Source organism: Rousettus aegyptiacus, unplaced genomic scaffold (assembly GCF_014176215.1).
Source record: "Rousettus aegyptiacus isolate mRouAeg1 unplaced genomic scaffold, mRouAeg1.p scaffold_m13_p_1, whole genome shotgun sequence".
In the NCBI taxonomy this organism is placed as follows: Eukaryota; Metazoa; Chordata; class Mammalia; order Chiroptera; family Pteropodidae; genus Rousettus; species Rousettus aegyptiacus.
The window spans coordinates 146758574-146780327 of NW_023416284.1; the positions used below are offsets into that span (position 1 = coordinate 146758574).

General features: G+C 40.3%; 1 protein-coding gene across 6 annotated transcripts in view; it reads right to left on the reverse strand.

Annotated features, from left to right (window-relative positions):
- Window positions 1-21754, reverse strand: part of FYN (FYN proto-oncogene, Src family tyrosine kinase) — a 198977-nt gene that overhangs the window by 88509 nt on the left and 88714 nt on the right. For 4 of the 6 annotated variants that reach the window (XM_016136988.2, XM_016136987.2, XM_016136993.2 and 1 more), the window contains one exon: window positions 21134-21203. The gene's annotated coding sequence lies outside the window, so the exon portion shown is untranslated. Of the gene's footprint in view, window positions 1-1288; window positions 3249-4506; window positions 6988-21133; window positions 21204-21754 lie in introns of those variants that run through there. The other 2 variants (XM_016136990.2, XM_036221016.1) reach the window with 2 other exon arrangements.

Genomic DNA, 21754 nt, shown 5'->3' on the forward strand with positions numbered 1-21754 from the left:
GGAATGAAAGAGAGAACATAACTACAGATTTAGCAGAGATTAAAAAATAAAAGCATATCATAAACAATTGTGTGCTATATTTAAAATTTTTAATGAAGAACTTCATAGAAAAATACAATTTATTACTGAAACAAGAGTAGAGAGAAACCTGAATATTCTGAAAACCATTAAAGAAGTTGATTCATCAGTTAAAACCTATTCATCCCTCTATCAAAGAAAACAAAACCAATAAACACCAGATTCAGATGGTTTAAGAGAAAAAAGAGGCAAGTTTCAGAGATATAAAAGGGAAAAGCACTATTATAAATAACCTTGGCACCAAAATCAGACAAGGACAGTAGGAAAAAAGAAAATTACAGGCCAATCTTGAATATAAATACAAACACAAAAATCCTAAACAAATTTAGCAAACTGAATCCAATAATTCATAAAATATATCATGGCTAATTTATATTTTTACCAATAATGTAAGAATGGTTTAACTTTAGAAAACTGATGACAATAATTGCCTCACTCTTAGATTTAAAAAACAAAGAAACAAACCCTATATTCTTATTAATAGACACAGAAAAAGCATCAGATAAAATTTAACAGTTACTTGTGATTAAAAAAATCGGCATTCATAGCAAACTAGGATTAGAAGGGAACGTTTTTGATCTAATAAAAAGTATTTACTAAAAGCCAATAGTAGGCGTCATACTTAGTGGTAAAATGTTAGCAGCCTTTACTTCGAATCAGAAATAGGCCCAGGTGGTGTGCTCTTCTACTTCTTTGTAATACTGTACTGCAGGTTCTACCAGAGTGGTAGGACAATAAAAGTAAATAAATCAAAAATAAATGGTTGAAAAGAAAGAACTGAAACATAATTATTTTTACATATGATTGGTTACACAGAAAAACCTAAGAGAAATACAGATAAATTATTAGAATTGATAAGAGGCTTTAGCAAACTGTCAAGTATTAGTTCAACATCAAAACCCATGTTCCCATGCACCAGTCGCACTTAGACAAAGTAATTAAAAAAATAGAACACTATGCTTATTTTTCTTCATCTCTTGCTCTTCAACACATATCTCACCCAGATAAGCATAGGATAAAAAATAATTAGGAAAAACAAGCAACCTAATGATACTACAAAACTCTAGGAGGCAGAAATCAATATTTCTTGGAAGACCTAAGAGGGTTCCTTCTCTATTCTATGGTTTCCACAGAAAAATTCCACTAAAAAAAAAAAACAAAAACAACAAAAAAAACAAAAAAAAAAACAAAACTGAGATAATGGGGTTACCTTGAACTGTAGTAAATCACGCATTTTACTGGAAATAAAACACAAGCAGGAAGTTTCAGGCCTCTGAAAACCAAACTCTGCCTCAAAAGACAAGTAAGGTTGACACCTTTTCTTCTACTCAGCTTTTAATAAAGTCAGCAGGAACCAGCCCTCTAACTGGCGTCCCACGTCGGGTAGGGAGCAGGTGTCTTGCAGAGAGACATTGTCAAGCGGTAGAGAGAGAGGGTAAAGAAAGTTCTGAATGCTTGGTTCTTTATCTACATGAAGATAATATTAAGGGTTACTTAAATTTTTTTTGTTGCTGAAATTTCACTACAATCAAGTACAGGACGGCATTTAAATTCTATGAATCACCTGATCAAAGTGAGACCCCCTAAATTCTTATTCTATTTTTGAGTATATCCGTCAGCATGGAGTTTGGTCTGCTCCTGTTTTTAACAGCCTCAGGAAGGCATACTATGGCACATACAATTCTTTTCCACTCAGGGTTGATTGATTATCATTTTCAATAAAGTGACAATAAAAATGAGAGAACTTCATGGAGAACTTTCTATATTCATTTGGATCTGACTGGGTGATTCACTCATTGAAAACAAGATTATCTGAAAATACTATATAGTATGATTTTTTTTAAAAATATGGTTAAAACTTAATTCATTGGAAACAACAAAAATGAGCAAAAATTAGAGACTAGTTTCCTATTTGATTGATTAAATGAATTACAGTACATTCCTATAGTGGAATAGGATGTAGCACTAAGATCATATTGTAAAATAAATTAATTAACAGAGAAATATTCATGATATATTGCCAAGTTAAAAAAATAAGATATAAAACATTAAGTGCAATTTGAAATCATTTTTTTAAAACTTCCAAATTCACACTGGGAAAGGACATTGACCAAAGTACTAACAACATGTGCGATTATATCTGAGTGATGGAATAATATGTGACTTTTGTTTTGTCTTTTGTGCTTTTCTGTATTTTCTAAGTCCTCTACACTGGGGGTGTGTGTATTAATGTGTATATTATTTTTAAAAATTAATCATAATGAAAATATCTAGTATGTAGCACAAATTTCTGGAGTTCTCCAAAACACTCACAAATGGTGTACAGTTTCATGGCAGCCAAAACAATCAATAAAAACAGTGTCCTACTGACAGTCATGCTAGAGGATATTCTTTTCTTACTCCCGTTCAACCACTGGAATGGTGGTAGCATTTGGTCTGGAGCATACTGGTGCCCCCAGAAGACACTGAAAAGATTCAGTGCCCATCCCAAGGAGGTGTTTACTTCCCTCACCATACTCTTACACCTTCAGCAAAGGGGCAATGCAGAGCCCCCCCCGCCAGCATCTGGGGCAGCAGCACACTAAAGAGAATTCTGGGCATGAACAAAAAGTTCCATTTACTACCTCCATAAAATCACTTCCCTGCTCAGCAACTTTCTCTAGCTCTCTAGCCTGCCTCCTAAGCCTTTCACACCAGGGCCCCTACCTCTTCCATCAATCTCCCATTGCCCCAACACGATCTTCACCCAGGATGGAATAGATCTCCACAAACTGTCCATGTACTTCCCACATTTCAGCCATGTACTGGGCCTCATGCCAGTCTTACCCTCCAGTAGCCTTCCTCTTAGCTCCTCAGGCTCCTGTTGGTCTCCCTCACTCTCAATTCCTTGGCTTATCCCCTGGCACTTGACATATGAAAGGGGGCGGGCATTTCCATTATTTCAGTGTTTCCTGTGCATGGCAGGGTCTCTAAAGGGTTGACATCAAGTCTTGTATCTCTTTGATTCTCCCCATTGCCTTCTTCCAGCCCCAATAACAGGGCTGCAATATAGCAGGTTCTCAAATCCAGAGACAGACTTTGCTGGCACTTCTCCCAACAACAGTTTTATGAGCAATCTCTCTTTTTCAGTCTGTCTGCCTTCTTTCCTCCCTCTTTCTGCTTATCCCATGAGAGAGAGAGAGAGAGAGAATATGACATTTTCCTTACTCTTCTCAGCCTATGTGTATATGATTTCCTTTAATATCTTCAGGTCTCGTTTAGCTGCACTAATGGATGTCACTAACGCAGACAATCCACGAGGGCGCCTGGTCCTCTTGCCTTCTGGCTCTCAGGCACCCAGGCACTTGTGGGTGCTGCAGCCTCTGTACCTGTTCCCAGTTAAGGGTGTGCACCTTTCAGCTCCTCCTTAGCTCTTCTCATTGCTGTTAGGACTTCGGTGTATTAATGTTACCCATCCATTCATTCACCCACTCATTCATCACCTAGTTACTGAGCACCTTCTGTGTGCTGTTCCTTAAAGTCACAGTTGGAGGCGTGTCCCCAATTAGATTGGAAGCTCCATGATGACAAAGGTTGTCTGCTACAATTATTTAAATGTGACCAGAGAATCTAGTAGTGTGCTCATAAAGTGCTTGTAAAATACTAAACTGATTGACTGAAACTAGAAAGAGAAAAGGAACAAAGCAGAAAGCTATAGTAGTTTCCATTCTTGTACTCTCTCCTTTGTGGTTTGACTACAGAGATGGTGTAAACACAAGGAAAAACTCAGAGTCCAGCAGAGTGAGCAGAGCCTTCATTTTTTTTTTTCCAGCTTCTGTCCAGACCAAATGAGATGGCGATGTATGTGAAAACCCTTTTTAAACTGCAGAATATTTTACAACTATGAAGTGCCATCATCATCATCATGTACCATCCATACCTCGATGTGGAAAGTTTGATTCCAAACAATAATCAACCAAGTCATCCCATTTTGCACACTCCTGCAACCAGAAGCAAAAATACAGCCTGAAAAGAAAAGTTGACAGCCTGACAAAACCCAAACGGAAAATAAAAATGAGCAAGAACATCCACATACCCAAAGAGAGCAAACCCGCACCACTCAAGGAAGAAATCCTCTAATTGCCTCCACACTCCTGCCTGCTTCCATCTGCTTGCGTTTAAGGAAGCCCAACTACTGGGCTCCTCCCGGCTGGGAGAAGAAAGGCGATGCTTCCTGAGCGCCTGGATGGCTACAGCAGTCAAGGACAGAAGGGTCCACAAGCAAAGCTAAACTGCAAATCGAACAACAGATTTAATGTTTGTTATGCAAAACTGAGCAAACGATCTCTCCTGGTTTCCAGACCATATGAAATAATAACTGAAATCATTCTCAGAGAAGGCAGCAGCGGCAGGCATGGGCAGGAATGCTGCAGTGGTCCGTCTACTCACCCAACACAGCCTATGAGCCTCCCCCAGGCGGGAAGGCGCATGGGGCCCAGGCCGCAATTAGGTTTCCTGTGAGGAAGTGACCATAAGCGCAGGCACCCACGCTACTGAGTATGGTGTAACTCAGTCTCCTTTGGGGCTCGCCTCCAGCAAAACTCCCAAGCGGCAATCTTCGGTTTTAGAAATACCAACCTTTTGATTCTGGTCTCATTTTGATCATTTCCTTCAGGCCCTCTCTCACTTAATCTCACCAATCTCGTCGTCTCTATTCTGCTCCCAGCCCTCATCCTTTCCAGGCTGCCCCTTGCACAGGACTTTCCTGTGCCTCCATAATCTGAGGGAACACCCTAAAGAGCAATTAGATAGCATAATTTTTTTTTTTTTTTAAATATCATAGCATCTTGAAGAACAGGGTGTCTGGTTTTAGATGATAAAACTGCGGTGCACAGATGCAAAGACATAAGCTGTGTTCACACCACCAGCTAGATAGGTAGGGATATGAGCCCTCATCTTGTACTTACAGCCTATCACATGCACATATCAGGGAAAAGGGAAACCAGTGCCTCGTGGCACTGGCTATGGAACTGAGACTATGCTAGGTGACTTCACACACATACTATATCATAGAGTTCAAACTTTCGAATAATCATCTGAGCTGGGCTCACAGAAGTTAAGCAACTTTCCTAAGTCTCTTGCAGCTAGTAATGGTGAAGCTGTGATTTACGTCTGGGTCTCTTCTAGCCTGTACTGCCTGGGCACTTCAGGATGAAGGAAGCTGATGTAGCTAACTAACTCAAGGGACAGGTACCTCTTGGGGGCTTTACATTCTGCTCAGGGTATAGTGAAAGGAGAACAGCATAATGGTATGAACACGGTGAGTTGGATGGGCTACAAGACTCATTCGAAATTCTGGAAATTGTTGGGAATGGCTGTTACTGGAAACTTCTTGGTTTCCTGGTGTGACCCTAGTTTTGCAATTTGTGAGGATGCTGGAGGATTCTGGAGAGGCGGCTTTTGTTATCGCTAATCAGCTCCCTCCTCCATAGCAGGCTAAAGTGAGGAGAGCAGAGCTTTTCCTGGCCAGCAGCACTTGGCCTCAAGCACTGAAGGGCAGGTGGGGTAATGTCAATGGCAGCTAAACCTGAGCTGCTGGGACACACGGCACTGGGAGAGGGGCCTGTTGGTTGCCCATCCAGAATCTCCTCGTACTATCAGCAACAAAATGCCCTCAGGAATCCCCTGGGCAGGGTATCTTTGCCTCCAACCAGCACTGCCAACAGAGCAGAGACTGCCAGCTATTTCTGACCAGGCTAGCTCACCAACAGAGCAGGGTCTGCATCACACAACAAAGTAGTGAGTGGCTCTATGTTTTTGATGTAGTGTTAAAAAAACAAAAAACAAAAAACAACAAAAAAACCCAGCTGATCATGCCCTTCCATGTGAAGGGACAGCTTCAACATGTACATTGTATGTATGCAAAATGTTCTTTTGGGTAAATGATGGAATCTTTACCCTAAGTGGCCATAGATGGAAAAGGAAACTGTCCGCCGTTGTGTCCAGCTCTGAACTCTATGAGCAGCAACAGTGAGGCTTCCTGAGCTGTTGGCCCACAGCGAGGGCTCACCCCAGGAGAGGCATCGCTTCTGCATCTGGGTTTCTCAGTTCTCGAAGACCTCACTAGTTAATGTTAAGTAAGTACATCTCCAAGTAATCTCTATCCCTGGCTTGCTATTTTTAAGATTAAAATTCAACCAATCTCAAACCTTTCTCTTTGGAGCAGATACCCACAGAATAGGTATAGGAAAATAGCTCGTGTGTTTTGCCCACTGCTTGATGGTTAAGATAAAGTTTGCTTCTGATGGGATCCCCCTCCCTCACCAAGTTTTACTGTGAAAAACTTCAAACATAAAGTTTTAATAATTTTACAGTGAGCACTCATATTCTACCATCTAGCTTCTATCATTAACATTGTACTATCTCTCCTTTATCTCATAGCTATCCAGCTATCCCTACTGTAAAAATTTTAACTACACATTTTTCATGGTCCTTATTTCCCGAAGGTGCAGCTTAGGGGGAAAAGGATTTTGAGACACCTCTGGGAGAGAACCCCTGCTTGAGCACTTATTAGCTGGGAGACTTCAGGCAGGTATGTAATTTCTTGGAGTTTCAGTTTCCAAGCTCATAAAATGTGGGTAACAATGGCTAGAGGTGCTACGAAGATTCAGTGCAATAAGGGAGGGGAAGTACCTGTAAGGACAGGTAACCAATTTTTAGTTCATAGGCTATGCTCTCTTTCTTGAATTAGTCAAAAAATATAACAATAATCCAGATATGGATGAAATGGGAATGGCAGAAGGCGAATAATTGTCGGAGCTAGGGGAAGGATGCATGCGGGTCCGTTATGCTATACTGTTTACTTCCTATACATTTTAAATTTCATTAATAAAACAAGAAAAATGTTATGAATTGGTCACTGATTTTTTGTGAAGAAAAGAAAAAAAAAAGAATCCTTCCTATATTTGAAAAACTTAATCAGAAACCTCCGAGGAAGTGTTAAGAAGTGACGACTCTGAGGTTGACAGTGCGGGTGCAGGGAGGCCCTGGGCTCTCTCACTCTCACGGGGTGTGGGGGAGTGAAGGGGAACAATAGGGCTTGGGTACTTCGAAAACACGCCCCAGGTGACAGGTTCACTACAGGGTGAGAATCCTTGTACTGGCAGAAAAGTGAGAAACCACACTTTCCAGCATATTAATTGTGAGAATAAATACTTTGCATAATGCAATGCTTGTGTCTCCAGCTAATTTGCAGGCAGATGACAGTGTGAGGAGCCTCCGATTTAGAAGAATAAAAACTATTTGTAATTGAACGACCTCCCTCTGTAAGTCAGGTTTGGGTTAAGGAAGGACTCAACTAGAATTGCATTCTCCCACATTAATTGTTAACTGTCTAAACTTATAGGGGTTTCTTAGTGACTTTCAAAATCGGAAAGCTGGAGAAATTTAGAGATTAAAAAAAAAACAAAAACCCACGGAAAAATTGAACAGAAAAGTAAAGCCTTCATTTTTTTGTTTTTTGTTTTTTGTTTTCTTTTAAAATAAAGATGTTACCCTCCAGTTCCAGTTCCCTAATTCCTTCCCTTCCCTCCCGTGGTTCATTCTCTCTTGTTCTTCTTTGTTGGTGGCTGAAGGCATGGAGGGGGCTGTGATGGAACTGCTGGGTGAGACAGTGTGCGTCCCTTGGAGTACTCTCTGTTGGGGTAGGGACAATGTCTTTGAAAGGAGGGATCACATAAGTACGGCTCTATTGAGCCAGCCAAGCCTGGCTTCCTCAGGGGAGCAACAGAGCAATCCGCTGCTCTGTGGGTGTTCTGCATGAGGTCAGGGAAGAAGAATAAATCTCCTAACAGGGGGACCTGCACTCAGGGGGCATGTGAACATATATGAACACACACACACACACACTCCCAGGAAGATCTGGCAGGATTTTTATACCCATGTATTAGTGACTGAATTGTGTCCACCCAAAGTCCATATGTTGAAGTCCTTACCCCACAATGTGACAATATTTAGAGACAGCACTTTTAAGGAGGTAATTAAGTTTAAATTAGGTGATAATGGTAGGGGCCCTTGTCCAACAGCACCGGTGTCCTACAAGAGGGAGAAATACCAGGGATGCACATGCACAGAGAAAGGGCCATGTGAGGAGACAGTGAGAAGGTGGCCATGGGAAAGCCTCCTTGCGGAAAAGAAGGCTCGCCAGAAAAAGAAGCCCCTTTGTGCACCTGTTATGAGAAAGATACAGTGTTGGACAAAGAGGTGACTTTTCCAGCCTGAGCGCCTAGTAAGAAGTGGCCTCTAAAATGAGCCTTGCAGTAGAGTGGATTTAGACTTGGACAGGAGGAAGGTATCCTGAGAGGAGGCAAGTTAGTGCCTGAGGGCCACCGAAGGCACAGAGATGTGTGGTTTTGCTATGGGATGAATATGAAGTATAACAGTTAGATGTGGTAGAAAGGTGGGTATGATAGACCATAAAAAGTCTTGAATGCCAGGTTAACATGTTTAGGCCTTTCTCAAAGGGTAATGGGAACTTTGGCAAGTTTTTAAAAAGAAAACGACAAGGTCGACATATATGCTGACAAGGGCAAAGTAAAGAGACCTGACATAGAGTAAGCATTTATTAGTGCCAGGCACTGTTAGCACCAGATTTATTACTTCCTTTAATTTTCAACCACCATTTTGGAAATTAGAAAGGTAAGGTCCACAGAGGTAAAGTGACTTGCCCAAGACCCCACAGCTGGTCAACAGTGGAGCTCAGATTCAATCATATGCCCAGCGCGAAAGTGAATGCCTTGTCCCATCCTGCCATTTAAAACCCTAGGTCCAGCTCCCACATTAACTACTTTCTTCCAATCGGAATGGCTGTTTAATGGAACAGAGCCTGGAAGGCATGTTGCTTTTAGGCTTGAGAAGCAGGGAGACTAACAGCAAATAAACAAATAAACAAAATTGGTTCTTCTTGTCCTTCCATGTTACAACATAGTCAAAGGGTCAAGTTACAAATTTTCCTGTTATGATCTACAGCATCAAAGTAATGAATGATGATAATTTGTATATAAGCTGCAAAAACGTGCAGGGAGAACAGTTGCCTTGTATGAATAGAAAGACATCTCGGCATTGACTATATTTTTCTTCAGTGCAATGTCAAATACTCTCTGCTCCTCAAATTCTGAAAGAACACCAATATCCAAAAAATACAATGTTGTTTTCTGTGTCCACTCAAATATCAGACTCAGCAAGGAATGCTGTGGTCATTTCTTTTGGGCCGGTTGCTCTTCCAAAACCTCAGATATACTTAAGAATAAGAAAAAGTGAAAATCATTTTAGAAAGAGAGTTAGTGCTCCTGAAATATGCAAATCAGATCATACCACGACATATACCAGTAGGAACCACTTTTAAGTCATAAATATGCTCTCCTTCAAGGGCATTTTTTTTTTTTTTTTTTTACATTTAGGGAACAATGCTTACAGAAGTAGCTAGGATGCCATTTTGTAAGTCATGTACTATTATTATTATTCTCCTCCCTAAGACACAATTGTGTCCAACAGTTTGTCAAAGGGAAGGTAAAACTACTGAAAGCATACATTCAATTCAGCACACCTACAGTGCTGCATACCTACTGTGTCTCAGGCATTGTGATTTGTGTTGGCACTAGATGGATCAGGATAAACAAAGCTAAATCACATCAAAGGTTGCTGAAAACCCCTTAAAAACAATGGATATCAGAAAGGTCTTTTTTTTTTTTTTTTTAACTTTAGAACCAAGTTTTGAGAGCTATTCCTTTGAAAAATAGAATATTTTTCACTTCTTCACTTAAGATACCTCAAGACTCACATTCTGTGACTTTTCTGTGAAATCTTCCCAACACTATCTACCCCCTTCCACCTACAAAAAGGCATGGGGTAGAACTGGGAATGTATGTGCACGTGTGTGTGCATGTGCGTGCACACATGTGTGTATATGTTTGCTCGGGTTCTCTTTCCTTTTTGTTCTGTAGATACACTCATATTACACTTTTCACACTGAGTCACTGCATCGTAATTGTTGGATATTGGTCTTACATATTAAACAAAACCCTGAGGGTCAGGTACTATGTCTTCAGGCACTTCTGTTCTCCCTAGGCAGGAACAATGCCTAGCACTGCCCCTTAAATGTTTATTAATTGAATGAATGATTGTTTTAAATGTGAGCTCTATCTTCAGACTCCAGAATGTTTGATAGTCCAAACATTCTCCACTGTGGGTGTCAAAAATTTCAAAAATTTCAGTACATGCAAGTAAATATATTTCAGCATAATAAGTTTGTTGATGTATAATTTATATATAGTAAACTGTTCCCTAAGTTTTGACAAATGGACACAATCAAGTAAGAGTAGGTAGGCGGCTTTACACACTTGTCTGGGCCCTGACCTCGGGGCCACAGACTTAAGGGTTTCTGACAGTGGGGCCTGGGTGCCAAGATTTTGAATGATTTCTCGTGTGCTTTTCATAAACTCCCAGGGGAAGAATCCTTGGAGGAGATGATATGCTGCCACTGTATTCCATATTTCCTTTCCTTTCCTTTCCTGTCCCCAGCCCCATCCGTCACTCTCAGTCAACTATTAATATTGAAAATGAAATCAAAACATTTCTACTCAGCACTGTATTTGGAAGCAAAATGTAGGTATGAAGCCACTTGGCTCGAGTCGACTATAATTTCTGGTTATTTAGCAGAAATACAGCTACTAAATGACATTTGGAAATGAACACGAGATATCCACTCAAAGAAATAAAAATGTCTTTGCATCAGAATGAATAAAAGGGATTGTGATTTAAATGGGGGTCTAAATGAGCACTGCTATAGGGAATGGTGGTGGCAAAAGAGAAGAAAACAGCCCTTAACGCGCAACATACCGTTCTGATTCCAGATGCAACATTGTACCTAAATTTTTTTTAAATGACAAATTTGAGGGGGTCTGTGAATAAGAGAGACTGATACAAAGTCAAAATCTAAAGAATATGGCATTAAAGGGAGTTTGGGGAAATTCATTTATCTGGTTTTATGGTGCTATCTCTCAATTCCTGGAAAAGGCCATGAGATTAAAAAAAAAAAAAAAAAAAAAAAGGTATTATCTTCTCCATCCTTAACTGAGAATGTTGGAAGATGTGGAAGTCTGGCTTCTAAATTAAGAAGACGGGACAATCTTTTCCCTATTCAAATTTCAATTCTCACAAATGAGGGCTTCTTTTGGTGAAGTCCATCATAACAAACTCCAGGAGCCTATCACCATTCTCTGTCACTTTTCCCCCCTGGGATTGTATTGTAGTCTAATACTTCAAGTAATGGGGTCAATGGCCAGAGATTTGACATTTCATGGATATGGAACCTACCCTTTATTAATGCTTCATTGTGAATATACTCTCAGTTTCCCTGTGAATAATGCTCAAAACGAGACTGATTTATTGGTGGAGTGTTTGACTAGTTAAAAAAAAAAAAAAAGAACAATTCATCACAAATTAAAACACAAACATATTTGTTATAAAAACAGATTAAAAAATGTATAATGCTTATTTGTTCTGCTTGGAGAGACTACTAGTCTGTATGATTTTAGGAGCCCATTGATTAAGATGAGTCTCTAAGAAAGGACGGATTAAAATCACGCTGGTTTTACAAAATGCCATTGAGTTACTCCTAAGAGAAAGAAAATCATGGAAACTGCTGTGGAAACATTTGGAAGTATGCCACACACTGTCATTTACAAAACAGGGTATGTTGGTCTCACCAGCTGCCAGGACTGGTAGAAAACTGCTGAGCTAGCGGTTATGGCCAGACCAAGCATCTCCCTATAATTAGAGTTAGCCAGGAAAAAAATGGCACAAAGAAAATAGAAATATGTGGCCTCAGACTGGGAGGAGGACAAGAAAGCTGATTAAGTTACTCTCAAAAGATTTTGATTGAAGAATTTAGCTGGGTGTGACCTTGGGCTAGAGTGCCATGCTGCCCAATACCGGTAGCCACACACCACACTTGAAATGTGGCTTATCTAAATTCAGATGTGTCGTTAAGTGTAAAATACACACTGAAATTCCAAAGACTTAGTAAAAAAATTTTCGATAATGTTTAATATCGATTACACAGTGGTATGATAATACTTTAGATATTAGGTTAAAGCATATTGTTAAAATTAATTCTACCCATTTCTTTTTACTCTCTGTTAACATGGCTACTATAAAATTTTAAATTATACATGTGCCTTGCTTTCTGTTTCTATCAGACGGCCCTACTTGAGACCTTCATTTCTTCATGTGTTAAATGTGACTGGTATGGGAACCTGGGTCATGGAGGGAAGAAACACTGTGGACAATGAGTGGCTTGCCACGGCGAAGAATCGTGATTATTATCGGTTGACTGAAAACTTTAACTTTAGGGAAAGTGAAGATCAGTTACGAGAGATCCAAGCTAATTAGGTCTGACCTGCACCCAACTCAACCTCTCTGTGCCTCAAGATGTTAACCTGTAAAATGCGAGGGAAGGACTAAATTCCTGCATGATGAAGTAAGGGCTGAGAGGGTCCTTTGCTACCTCTCCAAACCCAAGTATAATCCTGCGAAGAACAATTAGAATTAACCTAATAGGTTTTTATCTTCAGCCAGCACTGCGACAACTGAGGTCCATCCTGAGAAACACTGCTACTTACCTGTGTCAGTTCTGCTTCAGCTCCTCTCATGGGAACAAGCTTAGATTCTTCTATGACTCATTTACACAGTTAAACATATACAAAAAACAAGGAGCCCAAGATGGAAGAACAGAAGACTTCATCCCCTTCTTAAGGTATTAGAGAACAATTTAGGAAAGAAAAATTCTACACATGATATTTAGAGGAAAATGCATTTGCTTTCATTCAAAGCTACAGGTGAAATATCTGCTATTATGCTGTTAATCTATTAATTAATAAAACCCAAGTTTTATAATAATATGCCAGGTAAGTAATACTTCTATGAAACCTAACTTTTCGTCTCTTCAAAAATCAAACACTCCTCAAATGAAATCTCAAAATATCAATTTATGTTTAAAAGAGGAAGTTAAAAAACAGACAGAAAAAAAACACTGAATTCCATTTCTAAGCAAAGCCTTGGCTGACTCAAGGTGGCCTCTGCAAGGAGCCGTGCGGGCACTGAAACGTGGAGACTTGGAGATTCGGCTGATGAGTGTCCTAGTATGTTTATTAGTTGCCAACATTAAAATGTTGGGATGGTGAAAATGCAGAGCAAGATTTCTGACAGTGCTGGCCCGTATTTGTCTGAAACCCAGAAGCACCTGCCCGTTTCAAGTGTGTGTGGCTTGTGCTTCTCCAGCCGCGCAGCCCTCTTCTAGCTAACTTCTCTTGTTTACGGACCTAACTAATCAGATAGGCATTTGTCTAAGGCAAGGCTGTAGGGTGGGAGACACAGCCAGGGCTAGGGATAGGACGGAACACAGAAGAGTGAAAAAACCCTGGCTCTAAGCCTGACAGAATCTGGTCTGATCTCAACTCCATCATAGGAGCTGGGAGATCTTGAGCAAGTCACTTCACTCGCTAGTCTGAATTGCTTTGTGGAAAGAAAGTGAAAGAAGTTCTATAGGCAAGGAGCCTGTATGGTACCTGGCATGCAGTAAACACTCTGCTAAAGTTACTCCTTCTTATCTGAAGAGCAGGAAAGAAAAACGTTTGGTGTAATCTAGTATCACAACAAAATCTAGCTGACCACCACGGAAAAAAACCCTCAACATTATAAAAATATGAAGGCCTAGATTACATACTATAAAGAATTGAGGAAGAGAAAGCAAAGGGTAAAAAATATCAGACACTATTTCAATATAATAATGATCTAGGCAAGGATTATGCATTGACACTCAAAGCACTGAAAGGTAGGTGGGACACAGGATGTTCACAAAGGACCCATGTACCAGCCTGCAGATGCCTTACTGATGCCAAGTGTCAGTAAGTACGTTACTACCTTACCCAAGAGATTAAACTCAGCACTGCAGATAGTGGGACAAGATGACATCGTCTGCCTCCTGATATGATATAATATCAAGCATGCAGTGACACCTATGAAGTATTCTTGCCAAAAGATGTTTAACCTGCATCCAATAACAAGCTTGTAAATCTAATGATTTTCAGGAAGTGAAGAGCAAGTTAAACAACAGCGAAGAAACAGACAATCCCAGAGTGCAGGACTTTATATACCACAACCAGCCTGGCACGATTAGACAAGTGTGAATATGGATTGGATATTAGATAACAAAAAATATTGTTAAATTTCTTAGGTATGATAATAGTACTGTGGTTTTAAAAAAAAAGAAAAAAAGTCCTTATTCTTATGAGTTATATGCTGAAATATTCGGAGGTAAAATATCAAAATGTTTGAAACTTTCAAATAATGTATCAAGAATTAATATGATGTACACATATATAAATGTGCACACATTTATATAATGTTACATATATACAATTGGAAGAGGGAATAAAAACAGCGAAGTGGCAAATTTAGAACACTTGGTGAATCTAGGTAAAGGATATATAGGTGTTGGTTTGATCATTCTCCCAACCAGCAGGTTTCAATTTTTTCAAAATAAAAACTGGGGAAAAATACTGGGAGAGAAGAAAGAAAAGAAAGGAAAGCAAGGAAAGAAAGAAAGAAAGAAAGAAAGAAAGAAAGAAGGAAGGAAGGAAGGAAGGAAGGAAGGAAGGAAGGAAGGAAGGAAGGAAGGAAAGAAAGAAAGAAAAAAAAAGCCAGATTAGATAATATTGCACCTCTCCTGTTCATAATCCCCTCAATATTTATATTCAGGTCAGCTTCACTCTGTGCCTTTTCATTCAAAGCTGTTATATTTTCACCGCTTTAATAAATTTCATGTGTGCTCATTCAAACTGCTGTGACCACATCTCCGCTTCTTTGTTGGCTGACATCAAAACAAAACTTTAAACAAAACTCTAACAGCAGGCTATAGAAATTGACCAGGTAGTTATGAAGCCTAAGATATCATATCAAAACCTCCTGAAAATCGACACCTAATTCCCCATCTGGATGGTTTTTAAGCCAGTAAGACTGGATCAAAGGCTGTGGGTGGGCATTCTCTTGGGCTTTGATCTTTTCCAAAGATGAAAAAGATCTTTCTCCACCAGCACTGGGCGTTGGCAGTGGAATGACAGGTACAGACAGGGTGCTGGTCAGCCAGCCAGTGGGGTTTTAGAGGCTCTTCCCACAGGGAGAGAGCTGTGCCTGAGTTCTGTTGCAGAGAGCAGCAATGGCATACCCGTGAAACAGCCACTCTTGAGTTCAATTATCATGCCTGAGAGCTCCCAACAAAGTAGGAATTAATTCTGTGGCGCCTTTAACATGGAGAGGGCCATAAAAGGTGTGGATTCAGACAGTGCAGGTCTGAATCTGGCTCAACTGCATATCAGGCTCTACTGCATATCAGCTGTACAACCTCAGTGCAGTGTTTCTTAGTCGGGGCACAATGGCAACTGTGTCCCATGCTGGGGACAGCTCTCTGCTCGGCAGGATCGTCCCAGACGCCGCAGGACATTTACCATCTCTTCCCCACTCCCCTTCTACTGCATGCCAGCCCTGCCTCCAGTCTTTGAGAGGAGGACAACAAATACCCACATTCCCAACCGCCCCCTGCCTTAGACATAAGCTAAATTCTCTGAGCCTCAGATTTTATCTAGGGATAATACCTGTTCTACCACCTAAGAAGTGGTTTGGGAGGAGCAAATGGGCCACATCTCCTTATAAACTTAAATGATACTTATATACAAATGATATCATAATACTCATTCACTTGGGCAGCCTGCCAGTCAGAGGCAGGCCTGGGGCAGGTCCAACCACCAGGATTCCAGGTAGGATCTATTCCACAGTGTTAGCTGTCCAGTCATGTACCAGAATATACAACAGCTACTTATTATGTAAATGTTTCTGCTTCGTAAGTGGGAAATTTCGGTTCATAAGTGTTGCTGCAGATAAAAACCACGCCACTACGTGAATTTTAGATGGTAGGCTGATGGCAGATACATAGCTATTGGAGCAGACAAGCAGGATGGCAGCCTCAAAGTAACTTCAAAAAATCTAGCTTCAAACTAACTCCTGGAATGAGAAGGATACTTCTTTAAGTGAGCAAGGAATTAGTTCAAGGGTCAAGAGTACCAGGTGACAGAATATGGCGCTCTGCCCTCCCATGCACAGCAGAGCAGGGCGCAGCATGCACAGGTCTGACTTTTGAAATGATGTACTGATCTGTAATTTACATTTTCAGCAATGCTCAGAGGAGTGAATCTTAAGAGGCTGGGTAGGGTGGTTGCATTCAACCTTGCATGGAGGTGTAAGCTTTGAACAAAGCTGAGAATGGAGACGGAAGTAGTGAGTCACACAAGTCAGTGTGCATAAGAGCCACCTGGAGAGTTAAGCGTGAAGACACACACTCGCCGCAGGGATTCAGCTTCTGTCCATCTAAAGTGGGCTCAGGGACCTGCACTTTTAAACAAGCTCTCTCTGTGATTCAGATGAAGTACGGCCACAGACTATTTCTGGGAGGACACAGACACCTCTCCAGAGATTCTCAGCTTTCCCTCGTGGAGCATTCTTGCTCTCATTTTATCGTCTTCATTGACTTAGGAATAAGGTAAAAGCACTTCCCCTACCCTTAGGTTGGTTTTTCTGAGTTACAAAATTGCTTGTCCATGTTGGTTTTCTGAGTTACAAAATTGCTCGTCCTTACTCTTTATCTCTGTTCCTCTCCGCTCCTCCCTACACATACATTGTGTAAATGGAAAGAGAAGCTCATTTTGTTTTGCTGGTCTAATTTCTCCTTTATCATTCATTTTTAAATAAGGACTAGGAAATGCTGACTGGGCAGAAGGTTCCGAAGGCCTCAGGAATTAACAGGAAAGTGAGGGAGGCCACCAAAGGCAGATCAGGGAAAAGGCACAAGTCTTGAACAAAAGTGAAAGCGCATAGCCACTCTAGTTATTAGTCATTGTGAAAGAGCATGGAAATGGCCCATTGGAGTTACCTAGGGTTGGAAAGGGGGTATGGGAAATGAGTAGCTAAAGATATGTTTTTTCTATAAATACATTAAAATATTTAGCATCAACATGGCATTTTAATAGTCTCACTTGACTCTTTCCACTGAACCACTGAATTGAGAAGCTTACTATTCTGCTTTGGTACATACTCCAAATTCTATTCATCTTAAAAACAGCAGACTGAAAATGTTAAAGCCCCTAAACCTCTGGGCTTGGCTATCTGAAATGAGATCTCTTATCCTTCTCTTATCTGGCTTTCAAGAACGCATTTTCATAGCACTCTTGCAAGGAGAAAGGTTATCAGAAAGAAAAAAAAAATGAAGGGGAGTAAAGTCTAAAGACTACTATACCAAAGCTTTTGGTAAGAAAATATTTATGTCCACAAGCACACACCACACCCTTTCTGGGAAGATATTACTGGTCTTGAAGCTGGGTTAGTGGATCCCAAAATATACCTCACAAAAAAGCACAGTTACCCTCCCAGAATAGGCCCTATAATTAAAGTCTTTTCAAGTGGATTGTCCTATATCACAACTTGACATATGTTGCTTTAATCTCCCTCCTTCAGCAAATGCAGCCATATTGGGCTACAAAAGCTCTAAACAACTCACATTTAAACCAGACTGGGGTATCACTAGGAAGTTGGTGCAAATACGCAGCCCTGTGTACCAAAATACCCAATCTCAAACATCTGTAAGAAGATCTTTCTCCTCCCTAAGCACATTTTTATCATACCAGTAATGTTAACCTTGATTCAAAAGGAAGGACTAGCCCGGATTGAAATACCATTTCATCTTAGAGGTCATCTAAAGACAAACACATCTGAAGAAGCTGGGATTGAAATTTAAAATATGAGACAGCGTCTTTTGTGTGAATGCTGGGATCATGTTGTGTGAGTACTGCTTTTAGCTCCAGTTGACAGTCATCAGTATAAGCCTACAGACATCCATCTGTCTGTCATTTATTGTTTGGAGTCAGAGGTAATGTAAGAATACTTCTTAAGAGCTCTTTTAGTCCTATGATTCTCTGAACAAATTTTTAAATGTTTTCTAGTTATATGTTTACATATAACTGTCAAAATATTTAAAATTTTGAATCTTTAAAATAATGAGTACTTTAGACATTTAAATTTTTAAAAAATTACTTCTATATCAGGTTTCTCAGCTTTGGCATTATTGTTATCTCAGGCCGGATCGCTCTGTTTGTGTGTGGTGCTGTCTTGTGCACTATAGATATTTAGCAGCATCTCTGGCCTCCACCTACTAAATGCAGTGGCATGCACCCTCCCTCCCCTAGTTGTGACAACCAAAAATGTCTTTGGACAGCACCAAATGTCCTCTGGAAGGATGAAATTGACCTGGATTGAGAACCACTGCTCTCTATGTACTTATGTATTTATATATCTCCCTCTGGCATGGCCAGGAGAACAATAAATCTAAATTTTTCAAGGTACCCATGAGTTTTAGTTTTAAGAATTCCAAACTTCCTATGACTTATAATGAAGAATCGGAATCTGTGATACACTACTACCTTGAGAGATTTATAAACAGCACTACTGCTGTCTCAAAATAAGGATGGCCTGGCCTCATTTCGATCAAGACATTTAAGAGGATGGATTTGCTATTACTCGATCTCTTGGACTGCTATCCTGCCTACTTTCAGGAGCTCCGTTCTTAGAAGACCACTCTTAAGAAATCCCTCACAATCCCTTACCAGGCACTCAGGACTGACTGTGAAGGAAGAGGATTAGGGGTGGTGTCTGATAGCATCATCTATAGAAGTGATGGCCCATCTATAGAAGTGACCCAGGCCACCTCAGGGTCAGCGTTTCTAAAGCTGGGCCAAGTGTGAAGAGGGATGTGGTAAAGCGGACGCTTCCTCAAGGAGAACTGCAGGGTGTAGAAGGATAGGAAAATAGTGTCAGAAAACAAAGAGCCAAAGAATGGGAGCTGGTAAATTCAGCACAGAGGAGGAAAGGTAAATGAGGACGGATATTGTCTTCAAATATCTGGTGGGCTGGGGTGTGGGAATGTGAATGGATTTATCTCTGTCTGCTTAGAAAATAAGTAAGAGCAGTAGGTGATTCAATAAATATTTATCACAGGCCTTTCATGTGTCAGATGCTGTCCAGTCACTGAGACAAGAAGAAGGAAGAAGACCCACTCTTCTCTGTCATATAGAGTGCATATCGTAGTTCTATGTAAGGACTAGGTTGCTTTCCCTCTCTCTCTCCCTCCCTCTCTCCCTCTTTCATTTTAACAATTTGAGCCAAATGTTCAGGTATTTGTCTAACTGGTTGATTTTTTCCATTTTAAAAATTAAGGTTTAATAAACATACAGCAAAATTCACCCGTTGTATTGTATAGTTCTGTAAGTTTTCACAAAAGCACACAGCTGTATAAATATCACCACAATCAAGATCTAGAACAATTTCATCACACCTTAAAATTTTCCTGTGCCTTCAAATTGTTTTTTTAAATGGAGCAAGTGGCTCAGGGCAATAGCAAGTTCGTCTCTGGGAGAATGTGAATTTCCCTCTGTAGGGACTCTGTGGAAGAGACTCATTTAGCTAGTGGATGATTGGGCCAGACAAACCCCGAGGCTGGGTCCATCCCTCTGATTCCATGAAACTGGAGGGTGATCACGCAGACACTGATCTTAAACACCAGCCCGTCTGCAGTGGTACAGCTGATTTTCCCCAATCACGGGTGGAGGCCTCGCCCCAAAACCAAATTCTTTTAGTCAGTGCTCAAAAAATTCAGTCCAACAATTGGATCTCTGTGAAGGCTACATAATAAGCATAGACACAAAATCAAAAGACAAGTTTGGAAACGGAAACCTGAACATGGTAACCGAAGTCCAAACCAACAGTACCATCTACTCACTCCTAATCTGTCTTTTTCTTCTCGATATTTTGGTTTAAAATAACATTAACTCCAAAACCGAACAACGCTCAAACGGTGTGACTGCACGCGTCTCCAAAGGTGGCGGGAGCAGAAGTTAAATGAGCCAAGTTTGTTTAAGAATGGGTCGACAGAGAGCAGAAGTTAAACATCTCAGGGGTTCCCACAGTTTGTTATGGTGTGGGCGCTGGAGGAGGAGGAGCTGAGGTGACCAACTGCGATGTCCCTGTGACAGCAAATAGGGCGTGACCAACCCATTCCTAGGAGCCCTTCTGCTGGGAGATATGCACACCTTTAGGTGGCTTGACCTTAGCGGCAAATGTCCAGTTTCCAAACAAGCTTGTTCTGTTCTCAAGAATAAGTGCTTTATTGAGTACCTACTATGCTCCAGCACTAGCTAGCTCATTTTATTCTCACAAACACCCTAGGAGGTAGATTGAACTCTAAGCTTTGTTTGACAGGTGAGGAAACAGAGGCTCAGAGAGGTTATGTAATAATTGGTAAGTATAGAACTTTAATTTTCACCCAAGTCTCCTGACCCCAAAGACTATCCTTTTTACTACTCTTTGCAAGATCTTCTGGGTGGCTGCTGAACTTAATGGTCTTAGTCTCTCAGGCCACTGTTATGCTGGTTTGTAGGCAGGTTCCCAGGCTTGCTGGATTCTTAACTCACTTTAATTTCTCATTCCCAAAGCACCTAATTGCCTGTTTTTCTTGCATTTCAATATAGAGGCCATAAGGATCTCTCTGCTTTGGAGACTTTTTATTTTATTTTACTCTTTTGGTTTGCAAGTTTATTACTCTTATATTCCATAGGTGGCTAAGAACATAAGCTAAACTGCCGAGGGTATTCTTTACCCCACATCAGAAGCTCTCCTAAATCTAGACTTCTTATTAAATCTTAGAAAAGCCCATATTGCTTAATAACATTGGCAATAAAAAGAAAAAAAAAAGTCATACTGTCAGAAAGCACCAATTAAATGTCACATTTCATTATAAAATTCCATTTTATCTCAGTTTAGTGCAGATTTCAAGATGCACAGAACAAGACAATGGTTTCCGTTTGTGAGCACCATTTTACAACAAAAAGGTATTAGGAATAAATGCAGTGACACTTACCAAAATGTTCCCCAACTATCACAAACTTTATATACACCACATGTCTTCCAATACAGCTGCTGGAGTGGTCCTGAAAAACAATGCCACAGCAAAAGGAAAGAAGCATCGTTAAATAGGAGTTAATTTAATATATATATTATGCTTCCCTCTGGTAACCACGCATCTTCCCTGTTTTGGCCACCCCGCAATGTACCAAACCCTTACTGTCGGATCTGTGTTTTTTACGAGAAGATGAAACCAACTTACAAATTAACTCAGCATTCACTGATAACAAATAAAAATCTAGATGGTGAAATAAGCCAGAAACTGTGCTTATAAATACCTTGTTTAAATTTTTATCCATTTAAAATAATTGGAAACAAAACAATGCAAACATATCTAAAGTTGAACTCAAAATAATTTTTACCCCAAACCGATTTCTCTTTCCTATTTCTTTCAAGAACACACTCCCTTCTCTCCTGCTGGCTGTGAGATCCAGAGCTTTCTTTTCTAGACTTCGCTTCATTATCTAAAAAAATGAGGATTATCATACTGACTCCCAGAGTTACGAGGATTAAATGATATAAATTCAATTACATATAAATGACATAGAAAGGCTTAAAACGGCATCTGGCACACAGT